This window comes from Sander vitreus, chromosome 14, assembly GCF_031162955.1.
Source record: "Sander vitreus isolate 19-12246 chromosome 14, sanVit1, whole genome shotgun sequence".
Classification (NCBI taxonomy): Eukaryota; Metazoa; Chordata; class Actinopteri; order Perciformes; family Percidae; genus Sander; species Sander vitreus.
Genome location: NC_135868.1, coordinates 23,554,442 through 23,568,244, shown reverse-complemented (window position 1 = coordinate 23,568,244; position 13,803 = coordinate 23,554,442). Strand labels below are relative to the sequence as shown.

The 13,803-nt window shown below is 40.9% G+C and overlaps 1 protein-coding gene across 1 annotated transcript in view; it reads left to right on the top strand.

The window, feature by feature from the left end:
* The first annotated feature begins 8,734 nt into the window (after window positions 1–8,734).
* LOC144528870 (hippocalcin-like protein 4) overlaps window positions 8,735–13,803 on the top strand; it is a 31,131-nt gene continuing 26,062 nt past the window's right edge. Inside the window, exon 1 of the mRNA XM_078267723.1 lies at window positions 8,735–8,839. The gene's annotated coding sequence lies outside the window, so the exon portion shown is untranslated. The remainder of the gene's footprint in view (window positions 8,840–13,803) is intronic.

Below are 13,803 nucleotides of genomic sequence, written 5' to 3'. Positions count from 1 at the left end.
TTTGATTCCCGTGTCACCCTCTAATAGACAGACAGAAGACAGAAACAAGAATGTCAACATTGGACAAATGTGCCAAACCCTGGAACAACCCTGGTACAATGCCAATGTTTTTAAAAATCTTGCTTTCTAGGATATCCGTGCATGGCAACACCAATGGGTTAAAGTAAGCTAAAGAGAATAGGTGTGGCAAAACTCGTCTAATATGGCAGCTTGGTCAGTGGCCCTCAGCTTTTGATAGCGACACACAAGGCACCCTGAGGTGTCACTGAGATGTACCAGGATTTGACAGCGGTGCTGTGAGAAGACGTAGTATAAAGAGTAACAAAGACTCACCGTGTTCCGGACACTTCCGACGCAGTAAGCACAGTAAAAGTCCCATAAGTCTCTGGGGGCAGGTCTTTTTTTTTTTTAAGATTATTTTTGGGGTTTTTCTGCCTTTTAATGGATAGGACAGCTAGGTGAGAAAGGGGGGAAGACATGCAGGTCTTACACACATACTAAAGTTTGAGTGACACATTTTGGGCAAATCAATCGGAAGAAATCTGTAAAAACAGTCAGTAGACATGGTGTCCGGATTACCGGCTCACGGTATTCTGGACAGCTGGGAATGTCACGTCGGACAAAAACGCCTCTGTAAATGTTTATATCCCTTTAAGAAGTCAAAGTATTTGCGAAAAATAACTCAAATATTATATGACACCTTAAGAACATTTCTGTCATTTTGATGGTGGGTTATCATACTTTGAACCAATACTCTGCGATCTTAAGTCTTTCCCTTCTGCCTGTCGTCCTGGCCGAAAACCTTCCCCTCGCCATTTTCTCAACGCTTATAGGCGCACTTTGGAAACTCACGTTGATTACTCCTAAACGATTGGATCTGGAAACTGGAGGTTGGTCCGAGTCAAAAGAGGAGGAGACAAAAATGGCATATATGTATATTGCCCATAAAACTAAGTATTTCTTTATGGAATTTGTGGTTAAAAGTTCAAGTGATGCGTCCAAAGTATCCAGGATACAGTGAGCTTACGTTAGGGGTGACCTTGAATACTCAATGCTTCGTTCGAAGGAGCCTGATTCGACTGCCAATCTCACAATGGAATCTTCGCAGAGGTGTGTAGCTCCAGTTCAGACCAAAAATTTGAGAAGAGTTACATCTTGCAACTACTTGCAACGCGCCAGTCTGCAACTTTGAGAAACCTGCCAGTTCACACCAATGAGACGAGACGGTGCACATGTATCATCCCCATTGCAATGACTCTTTGTACTTCTGTTTTAACTTCCGACTTTTAGGCTGTTTTTGTAGCTGGATATACCTTGTGTTGCATCTGAATATGAATGTGAATAACGTGAGTGATAGTCAGATGCTTGCTATATTTACATTTCTGTGACTTACTGCTTTGTTCTATCGCCGCTCACTCTCTTCAGTCACTCCCTACCTCGCTCGACCACATACCATCCTCGTGGGCACTCGAAGCTTTAGCTAGCCCCTGTCCAAAACTCTGACATTTCAACCAGTTGCCAGTTTGTAACATAGCATAACATTTGCATAGTTATGAAACGAGGATGATGCCATTTTGGCTATATGGGGGTGCTCAATGTCTGATTCCCCAATAAGTTAAGATACAGCCTATCATGATATCAATAACATATTGCTGTAAATTAAAATGTGAAAAGAAGCTTTTAATAAATCTTTTTAAAGTGCCTGAATAAATCCAACCGCCCCGCGACAGATTTAAGTTTCACTATCCATGATCTGTGACCGAAGAGCTACAAAATTGTAACTATTCACCCATGCAATAGTTACAATAGGAACATTTCTAAACTTTGAATCAGATCAGCAATGTCAGACATATTGTATGCACCAACAACGGAATGAATGAATGTTGAAGAAGGGTAAAAATGGAGGGGAGAAACTAGAGGACAGGAGGAGCGGAAGTGTCAAGGGAAAACGGAAAAGGAGGATGGGAGAAAGAGGAGAAGGGAGGGAATAGCAGTCGGAAGGCGGCGGGCGGAGTTGCCGTCCTTGTGCAGTGTGCAAAAGGTCAATTAGACAATTTACAGGCCGCCATGGCACAGAATTACACACAGCACACATGCAAGCTCGACACACACAGAGACGTGAATGGAGGTTTGAATTTCATTATCAGGCTGCCAACTTAACCATTAATTAGCATGAATAAGATTGTATCAGCTCTCGCTGAGGGAATCGGCCTGAGATCACAGCTACGTGCTGTGATCCACACATACTAGGTCTGCTATCCATATTAATGAGTCATTTTACTTCACTAAATCAGCCTGTGAAGTAATGATTCCACTTGTTTCTTGTGGAAGATTCATTTATTTGGAGAATAATTTGAAATCAATGATATGAAGCGACATGAAAACTGCAACAACAAAAAACCTGCAGTGTCAATAGAATAGAATAGGAGTGGAGGAAATTACAACACCGAACAGCGCCTAAGTGCAGAGATTAGTGGCAGGATGGTGACAGAGGACTGGAGAGATGAAAGAGAGGAGAGAGGGATGAGATGATGAGAACAGGCCCGATGGCATGTCTCCCGTGGCAACCCTCTGTTGCCGACGGACACACACGCACACAGCCATGAATATTCACTGAAGTAAAAGGGAGAGAGAGCTTCATACTATATTCATGCCATTTTCAATAAAGCATATTTCAATTAAAGAGTGAAAGATTCATTTTATATCAAGTCATGTAGTTTCAATTATACATATCTGAATTAGAGGTGGGAGGAGAGAAGGAGCGGCAGAAAGACAAATTGGAAAAAAGGAGAAGAATTTGCTATAATAGTAATTAGTAAGGCAAGGCAAGGCAAGGCAGCTTTATTTGTATAGCACATTTCAGCAACACTGCAATTCAAAGTGCTTTACATGAAAACAGATTCAAAAATTAAAAACAGATAAAATATGAGAAAAAAAAGTAAGAAATTAAACCTTGAAGAGCAGTTAAAACAGTTAAATATATAAAAGCAGATAAAATAACTTTCCGGGACTCAGTGATCCATTTTCTGGAAAGCCAAAGCTTTTTGACCAATATGACAGATATCTCAAGCAGTCCGGTCCATATTTTCTAACCATCTCACCCACTATGGGTCCAGATGCGTCGCACGGCTTTGAGGTTTCATTCCCCATATTTACAGAAGCTTTTCCTTTAGTATACTCTTATCTTTTTCGATGTGGTCCTCACCGCAAAGCTTAGTTCTTTTCTTCGGCAAACCTAGTAGTGGAATAGTTCGAGGTTTTGTGAAATACACTTATTTGCTTTCTTGCCAAAACAGTAAGTGCGCAGTTTTACTAGTAAATGTAGTGTTTTTCACGTTTTCACAACTGTGTATGTAACCTCAGATATCTTACTTGGACATATTGGTATCTTTGCTCTTTTACCTGTTCACTGCTTCTCTCAAACGGTACAATGTATAACTGTTTCATTCTTATTTGGTGTTTCTTTCTTTCCAAAAAAAGGCGTTATGAGCTTTCCCTATATACTGTATATACAGTATGTGTTCACTAACCAGTCTAAAACAAGAAACCATAGACCTTTTTCACGGCAGACATGTTGACATGTCATAGTAGGAAAAGCACAGGTGTATTCAAAACCATTAATGATGGCTGCATTCCACTTAGGAGAGGCCCTGGTGTTGTTCATGCTGACTCACTGAAATAACTTACTGGGACACTTGATGGAATTGAGCCATTGTTATGGTTATCAATTTCAGCTGTGCTTTTCCTATTATGACAAGTCAACATGTCTGCTGTGAAAAACGTCCATTGCAATCGGCAGTGTTTGAAATGCACCAGGCTGAAATCCATACTGTTTTGAATGCATGGTTGACAGCTTTCAGAGCAGTGCGTTAGCATTTGAACAAAGTGCTGTAGATCCAACGTTTTGTGCAGGTTGTGGTTACAGTCATGGGATAAGTCTGTAGAGTTTTGAAAACAGTGTTCAAGCGATGAAAAACGAAATAGAGTTCGGTTCATTTGAACTGCTGCTGTGCAGACTGTAGTTAGAGTTTTGCACATGTAGCTCCAGTTGTGCCCATGTTCGTTTAGCAATCGAAAAAAACTGCAATGAACGTCTGTTACATTCAAACCATTGCCAAATGAGTTGATACAAAAGGTAATCAGCTCCACACAACTCTCTGTATTTCTGTCATTGAGTCCCTCATGGGGGCGACAGAAACTATGCACTATAGCTTTAATCCCGACAGAACCCCACAGTGAATTTCAGCGCGTGCATCTTTTTAACCTGAAACAGGGCAGCTGATATTTTCATTCATTTGCATCTTTTGATCTGATTTGTGCAAATTGATGTTGTCTTCTAACCAGCTTTTTAAAATTGTTCCTTGAACTACACTTGGTTTCAGCACAATGCCCCTTTTATAATGTCTATGTCATGAATACTGTGGGGTGGGGTGGTGTGTGCGTGTGCGCGCGTGTGTGTGTGTAGAGAAAAGCGGCAGTAAATGACAGCATAACACTGTAAAGACGGTCACACTGAGCTAAAAAGGAAACACTGTGCTGCAACACTGTGTCTTTCAGTGAAATAAAAGCCATTTATTTTTAAGGATTTTGTTACTGTACAGTATTTAAAAGAAAAAAAACATTTGAAAACCAAATACCTGCCTAACGAACAAATATTACAAAGTATTCCTTTAAAATGATAGAATGATCATTGTATCCGGCATTAATTCATTTGCCTGCATATTGCTGTGTTACACATTCAGGCTGCAACTGGTTGTTTTATATCCAAGTCTCTTTCAGACTGACTCATGCTTACCTTGGATTGAAGGACACACCATGGCATCCAATAAGTGTTTGTTGCAGTGGCCCCGCAGAGTGATTGACGTTGACCTTGTGCTCGGAATGATGCTCGGAACTCCCAACGAGCGACTATCCCTGGCTGACCTTGGCTAATCATACATATTTTCCCTCCTTTCTGCTATTACTCTATTTCCTATGTCTTTCACACACACACACACACACACACACACACACACACACACACACACACACACACACACACACACACACACACACACACACACACAGACAAACAAACAGGCACACACTAACATATTCTTCTGTCTGACTGCTGCAGAAACAGATACTATCACAAGGGAGGATTTCTTGTTTTTCTCTCATTAAAAAGGTGATATGCGTTTTACTCATTAACTTAACAATAAATTGCAAAATAAGAACAAAAATAAAACTGTTCTTGTTGTTTCAGTGTTGTTTGAGAATAGGGTTAGCCCTGTTCTCCGAAACTAACCCTAACCCCATAAACTAACCCTTACCCACACACCCAAAGCCAATGCGATGGTGTGGGAGTGTTACTTAAATGCCCCATTTGTGCGACGTCCTGTTGTGTTACTTAACCCCCCGCCCCCAAAGTAGCACAAGTAGACTTCATGTTTTACAATTACTGTTTTCTGTCAGATAATTTATAGATCTCGACATTTCTGACCGCATTTGAAGGCAGCTTCATTTCACGGAGAAAGAGAGAAAGAAAAGAGACGGAGCGACTGTGCTTTGTTGTTGCAGGAAACAAGTCAGCCGTCACCCAGTAGTAAGTAAGTGCTTGTGCTTTAGTTATTTACCCTCATAGCTTTTTAAAACTTTCTTGTGGTAGCGATAAAGGCAGTGATGTTTACCGTTTACTGTACGGGACTCTCCCACCGCCTCAAAACACACAGATCAGTCTGATCGCTTTCTGATTGGAAAGACATGCGTTAATGCCGCACTGTCCGGCGGCCGACGCAGGCAGTGGGAATGCAGCCTTAGTCTTTGTCAGTTTGACTTGCAGTGGACGTCATATATAGTTACGGAAGAGGATTAGGGCCACATGTGAAAAAAATGTATTTGAGTTCTGAGGTTAAAGTCAGAATTCTGAGAATAAAGTTAGATTTCTGAGAATAAAGTGAGAATTCTGAGAAAAGTGTGAATTGTAAAATAAAGTCAGAATTCTGAGCTTCAAGTCAGACTTCTGACTTTTATCTCAGAATTCTTACTTTAAACTCAGAACTCAAATACATTTTTTCACATTTGGCCCTAATCCTCTTCTGTTTATAGTAGTGTATACACAGCTGTTCAACAGTTTGGAATCAGCTGCATGATTATTGATGTGTATCTTCTTTCCTTCAATAATGCCCATTTTAAAAGAGATAAAAACAGTACTATAATTTAATTATTCAGACACCTAATGTCTTATTTACATTTGAAATAGTTTTGGCCCCAAAAGAAGAAGAATGAATGATTAAAACTTCCATTTAGTCGACATCCCCACACCGTTGCAACCTTTGTTTTTCCAAAATACCCTTTGACTGAATTTGTTTTCCTGTCCAGAACAAGTCGGCCTTGATCATTACTGAAGCACAACAATGGAACTGGACTCTAAATGATACGTTTGTCCATTTTTTTTTTTTTTTTTAGCCCTTCGAACTGGTAACATTGAATAAGTTTAAACAGTGATTTGTCAATCCATAGTATGTTCAGCTGATATACTCCCTGATTCAATTCCAATAGTAACCCTCGACTAACCTTCTATTTCTAGTGTGAAGTTTGAAGAATAGCTTTGCTCAAGCAACACGTTGCCTGTTTATTCCACCTTGTTGTGAGCTGCATTATTGTGCATTTGACACACACACAAAAAAAGAAATAAACCATATTTATAAATCTTGGGTTTTCTGGTTCTGCTTTAGTGTTTCTATTATTTTAGAAGAAGGCGAACAATGTAAGCAGCTGACAGACAGCGAGTGACGGAGAGAGAGATAATTGCCCAATCCCAAAGTCTGGACTCACGGACTTTGGTGCGCGTTCTCGCGAAATCCATAAGGGCTTAGGGTTGTCCCAATGTCGAATTTCAAAGGGCGTGAGGGTTTGAGTACACACTTACCGAGCCCTTTCCGTGAGTTTGCATCAATGCAGACTTCACCAAAGGGAATTACCCACAGTTCAAAGCGTTGTGACGTTTACCACGGAGACCATAGGGAAATCCGGAAATTACAAAGGTAAACAACAGCACAACATACGACCACGGAACACAGACCAACCCGTTGTCCAGCTTGTAATAATAGTAAAGAGTTTGAAAAATTTTGGAATCAGGCAGCCGTCTCCTGTGCCTTGGCCGTGTGGAAAGCAACAAACTTAAAAGGAAAATTCCCAGACCGGCAAGTGTCAGCGACATCTTTGTTATTAAACGTCGCCAAGGTAACATATGATCTCGTGAAGTGCTGTCCCAATCCCATTTATACCTATCTGAGCTCATGTGGCCTCACACACTCACTCACTTAGCACCTGAGATCAGTTAAGTCTGTGAGTCTTCAGTCTGTAGGGCTCACTTTGGGATTGGGCCGATGTGTTGTCACACAAAACTGTTGTCACGCTCCAGGGTTCGCTTTAAACGGACCAATAGAGGTAGGTGTAAAAGCAACATAAGAAAAAAAGTGTTGCACACTCTGGCTCCATATGCATTTTATTTTGATGACGTTTCGGCCCTCAGGCCTTCTGCAGAATCAACAATCAAAGTCAAACAGATGCACTGACCTTATATATAGGTCACACCCTGGTCACATATCTGACGGTGGTTAGATAATCCTGTTCCTGGAGACGGATAGCTTTGTTTGGCAGCACTTTACTGTTGACACTTCATCAGCTCCACAACAACAACAACACTTCCTTGTTTTACTTAATCACATGTAGCTGAACTAACCAATCATATACTAGCAGAACTTAGACTCAGGTAGATTCTTAACTGCTGATGTAAATAATAAAAAAAAGTAAATATATCAATTATATAAGATATAATTATAGCAAACTAACTCAAATATATGAATTCACTTGTAAATCTTACACTTGTATTGAGCAATTATCATTTGTATTTTCCTGTGTTGACTGCTGGTTGATTTTCCTTTGCAATTCTCTCTCTCTCTCTCTCTCTCTCTCTCTCTCTCTCTCTATTGCTTTTCTTGATTCTCACTTTTTTATTTTACCTGAGGGCAGATAGAACAGTTTCCTATGCAAAACAGAAAAAAAGAAAAGGTAAAAGGATTAAAAGAGGCAAGCAATAAAATACGTTGAAGGAGAAAGAACATATAAATGATTGTTGGTTGTACTGATGTTAAGACACACACACACACACACACACACACACACACACACAGAAAACTGACCTTAATTGAGCAATTATTTGTATTTGTACCTGTTTTGACTGCTGTTTGATTTTCCTTTTTTACATCTCTGTCTGTCTGTCTGTCTCTCTCTCGTGCGCGCGTGGTCGGCCGCGCCACAGAGAGGACGCGAGGGCACAGGCGCGCGCTTTTTTTTTCTTTCCTTTTTTATTGACATCGGATGAAAAGGATCCACCTTTATACAGGCATCCTAGCTAATCGTAGCGCGGGGGAGGCGACCTCTATGTAAATGTGTTGGCAAGGGAGACGCAGCGGTTCATTCATCATCTTCTTCCAGAGAGAGAGAGAGAGAGCGAGAGAGAGAGAGAGCGAGAGAGAGAGAGCGAGAGAGAGAGAGAGAGAGAGAGAGAGAGAGAGAGAGAGAGAGAGAGAGAGAGAGAGAGAGAGAGAGAGAGAGAGAGAGAGAGAGCGAGAGAGAGAGAGAGAGAGAGAGAGAGAGAGAGAGAGAGAGAGAGAGAGAGAGAGAGAGAGAGACAGAGAGAGAGAGGTGAGCCAACACGAAGGTTATTTTACATGAGGGAGAGGGAGGAACTGCTTTGGACCAAAAACACTGCCGCGAGAAAATCCGCAAAGCAAAGAACAGGCTTTGGTTTCAAAGCTGCAAGGAGCTATATTCTTCTTCCAAACATTACAGGGTAAGTGGAGGACATTTATTTTTGATTTGTGAATGGTCTCTTTGTAGCATCATGTTAATGTGTACAAGTGTTGGTACAAAATGTGTCAGCTATGCCTTATCTTACCTTTAGTCCCTAACTAAAGCAATAAGTGATGAAACAGGAAGTCATGGACATTATTTTTATTTTATATTATCAAAGGTGTCTCACCATGAATGAAGCCCTTAACCTGGCCAGTTTTAGTGTGTTACACTTATTTAACACTACAAATGTAATGTAATGTAATAACACTACAAAAGGTTTTTTTTTTTTTTTTTAATATACTGACAGTTAGGGGTCTCAGTGTCTTACTCAAGGACACCCAGTACTGTAGAGTCAATGTCACTGTACTGTGTATATATATATATATATATATATATGGGCCAGAATGGGACTTTTTTTTTGGGGGGGGGGGAATTTTGAGCGTCAAAGACTTCATTTCCTGCATTTTGATACACTTTGATGCACCAATTCACAGCTGAAATACCTTTATTTAGCCTATGCAAAGAAAAAAAACACACATGACAATTCAAAATATGTCAAAAATATGATGAAAAGTATGTTGTTGTATTTAATTGCGCATTTTTAAGTGGGTATATGGAAATCCTGGAGCTTTCTTAGCGGGTATACTGCGTATACCTGCGTATCACGTAGACTACACCACTGTCTGGGAGCAATCAGTGGATGAACAAAATAAGGCTACCGGTGTGTCGCATCACTGAAACTGGACTCTTGCTCCCTGTTCTCCACATGCAGCGCCTGAATAAGCATGTCAATTGAATCAAATACGGGTTTCTTTGTGCCTGTCTGTGCTTGAGGACTGCAGTTGTAGGGCTGGAATGCCTTTAGAGTCTCTGGTTGTTGTACTAACTATAATAAGTGCATAAAGACTAGGGCTGTACTACATATCGTCTTCGCGATATCAACTGGCGCAATATACACATCGCCAAAGGCTGCGGCATATCGCGAAAGACACTCCGATTTTTTTGCGTTGGTTGAAAGAAAATATGATTAGAAAACTGCACTTTGAAATGTCATTCTCTTTTTTTAGTGGTGCCTTTTATATTCAATTCAATGTTCAGTAAAACAGAAGAAAGTCAACAAGCAATTTGTTGCATTTTAGCAGAATACTGAAAGCAGCGGAGATGCAGAACTGAGTACACTTTAATATCTGTTCATTTATCGCAAGTAATTATTCAACAACGCTATCACACGTCACATATTTTTCTCATATCGTAGCCCTAATATAGAGTTAGTGAGTAAAAGAAGCCTATGGCTGCAAGTTTAGCCTTCCACATCATTTTAAATTGTATGGATAAAGAGGGAGGAAGATACAGACAGCGAAATAAAACAGGCTGAACAAGTCCTATCTGCATAAACAGGATGAACAAGTGGTTTAGTCCTATCTGCATAATCCAGTCCTCTGTGAATGACACCAGGCCCCGAACAATCAATAGGACCAGCTTCCAGTGTGTGCTGTGTGTGAGCTTGTCCACATTACCGGTGGCCTTCAGGCAATGTGCATCAGATAGGATCCTATCACATGGGTTATTACATCATAGCAACTGACCATATGTGTCTGCCTATTTGTATGCCGTGCTGGGTCTATACAGCACATAATGTTCATTGATTGCGTTCTTATGCAATACAAAGCAAAGCAATGTTCCTTGATTATGGAAAGACACAAAAAAATGCACAAACACACCAGTGATAGGCACATCTGACAGACAGCTGGTCTCAGTGGCCCTTTGGCTGCCTTTAACTGAACAGCAGCAGATCTTTAGTGCAGGAGTGTCTCATTTTACTGCATGGGCCACATACAGCCCACTTTCATGTCAAGAGGAGCCGGATCAGTAGAACCATTGCATAATTACCAATAAATGAATACACCATGTTCACCATTGTTCACACCATGAACAATGTATTTACAAAACAGTTCATGAACAGGCCTAGATGTCTAGTTTAATAGAAGCACAATTTCAACATGTCTCGGTTTTCAACTGTATTCTGGTCAGGATGGACTAGGAAGTGAGTCTGATTGTGGCGATAAATATTCCTTGAGGACTGAAAGGTGCTGTAAACACACCAAGCACACTGGTCACACGGCCCGTTTACCTCTGTGAAGAAATAGGAACTGGTCTTTTTTTTTCTTGGAAAACCCAACACTCTATGTCCACTTTTCCTTTCTTTGACAAAGACATTTTCCGCCAGTGGGCTGGGTTGGACCCTTTGGCTGGCCGGTTCTGGCCCTAGGGCCGTATCTTTGACACGCCTGCTTTAGTGCATGATGGGTCTCAGTGCCGAAGGATACACATTTACTACTCAGTGTCACATTGTCTAGGTTAACTTTAAGTGATGCTATCAATACAGATGGGTCTGTTCTGCTTTACTTCTACTGCAAGCCACTTTTACACTCAGCAGACCGTGTATAGTTTTCAAGAGTAAGGCAGTGGTCTCCAGTGGTGCTGAGCATCCCACTCAAGGGAGGGCTCTGCAATATTTCCTTTAGTCAGCAGAGACACTAACAGAAGTGGTTGCTATGGCAATGCGCACCCATGAATCTTGAGAGAATCTCTATTTGTATGGCATTTTAGTTCACAGATCAACAATCTTCGCGCAGCATCGCTTGCTGCACCTTTAAAAGATCTGTCGATCACTTTGGGAGTGACATCATGTTCCAATTTTGTCTTTTAAATGTTGATGGTGGAGCTTCCCCTTATTTATATATTCAAATCATGGATTGTGCCTCTAACTGTTGAGAGCGTAGACTGCAAATCAGGCCTGATTGTTGCCTCCAGTCCGCGCTGACACTCTAAGTACACTCTGTTGAGTGATAATCCAAATAAAGAGGATGGAGCTTCTACTAATATGTTTTAGTGTTTTCTTTTTAAACTATACTTTAAGACTTTATATAAACACTACCATTGCTATATTATATATATATATATATATATATATATATATATATATATATATATATATATATATCTCAAAACAGTACACTGTTATTGTATACTCTCAATCAATCTTAGCAGGATTTACAAAAGTGCCTCTCAGTGGTGTAGATTGTTTAGCTGTACAGCAATGATTGCTTGGTCTGTGCAGTAATGTTAGACCTAGTCATAACTCCCTGTTATTATACAATAGGAGGTGAGAAAGAAGCTACAGTAACACATAACAGCTGACTGACAGATCACTGGATTGGAAAACACAGGATAAAAGCTACTTCCTCTAATCTGGAAAGACCTATTGATCCATATACTGTGGAATACAATAGAATCAGCTTGGAGGAACATATTACACTACAATTTCCTGTCTGTGCATGTGTGGGTTTGTTTTTCCAGTCATTTTCTTTTCTCTTTTTTGTTTACAGCAGTAGATGGTAGATGAATGATGCTACGACACCCACAACCACCCCACGCTTTCTGTATCTCTTCCATTTTGTCGTAAGCCTGTGGCCAGGTGTACTATGCATCTGTCTCATGCATCACCGGCTCATTGTGTGCGCGTATGTGTGTGTGTGTGTGTGTGTGTGTGTGTGTGTGTGTTGGGGTGGCTCGCATGAGCTACTACATATGTATGTCCCTTAACTGATTGATTGATTCATCCATTCCTGTCACATGCTTTATTACCCAGGGAGACAGATTTTGGAATATGAGGATGGATTTGTGTTTGTGTGTGCTGCACACGCTGCCAGCTCCTGTGAGCCTGTGGACCAGCTGATGATGGTTGAGCAACAACAAAGGAATGTTGAGTGAAGGAGTTTTGCATCACTGGCGGATAACTAATGAACACCCACAGTCATCAGTGGACCCCATTGATAGAGTGTCCTCCAGTGGCTTGTCAGATACAATACAGTAAAAATAGAAAGGTAACCTATACCAGAAACTGTGGTGAGGAACTGATCTCAGAACTGAGATAGTGTACTGTGTGTGCTCCTTTTTTCCGTTTTCTTTGCATATTTAAATTTGTCAAAAGCAAGGTGCCTCCAGTTGTTCCCCCATTGCATTTGACACGAATACCTGTATTTATCATGACCTAACATTCTGTACACAGTCTGCCAACAGACGGCTGTGTGTGTTGGCATGTGATGCATAAGATGTGCCTCTCTGTTGGCTAACTTATCAGAGGTAGTCAGCTGCAGCAGTCTTAATTAGGGTTGGGTATCGTTTGGATTTTTACGATTCCGATGCCGAACGGGTACTTTTAAAACGATTCCGACTCCTAAACCGATTCTTGAAAAACTGAAAAAGTGTAATATGTTTACTAGCGATCACGTGCAGTGAATGGTTAATATGCTTTTACGTCCGTTTTGGTGAGCCCAGAGAGAAAATATGGCATTTTAAAAGTAGCCTACATTTACGGTAGCTAGCGAATGGTAGACTACAGAGAAAGTGTGACATTTTGACCAACCTTTTGTTTGGTCTAATCCGGTCCGATTCCTACCAGTTGAGTAGGAACCCAACCAACCCTAGTCTTAATAGGCGCAGAATCGATCACCGGTGATCGCCGCCCAATGCATGCCCGGTTAGATTTGTGTCCGACTTGATCCCGACTTGCTCTGATATCATGCACACGTGCACAATGATAACCTCACGACATCAAGGCAGCCGCAGTTTTTAGAGCCAGGCGCCGCAGTTGCTCACCACCGACTGCAAGACCCAGGGCATGATGGGAAAGGCCTGGCTCTTAGCTGATCTAACAGCTGATTGGTTCAGAATCGACTCAATACTGTGACGTTTTATATAAACTTTTTATAGTTTTTTATTGGAGAGATTTTGATTGCCATTTGTCTGATTTGAAGGCTTATTCTGTTAACAGGATACATGTTGTGTGGCTGATAGTGACGTTTAGTCATCAGAGAGACTAAATCCGTTCAGATTACGGATCATCTACAGTCTGTTGTATTTTAACATCAGCAACAGGTCGCACGTGGAGCATTTGTC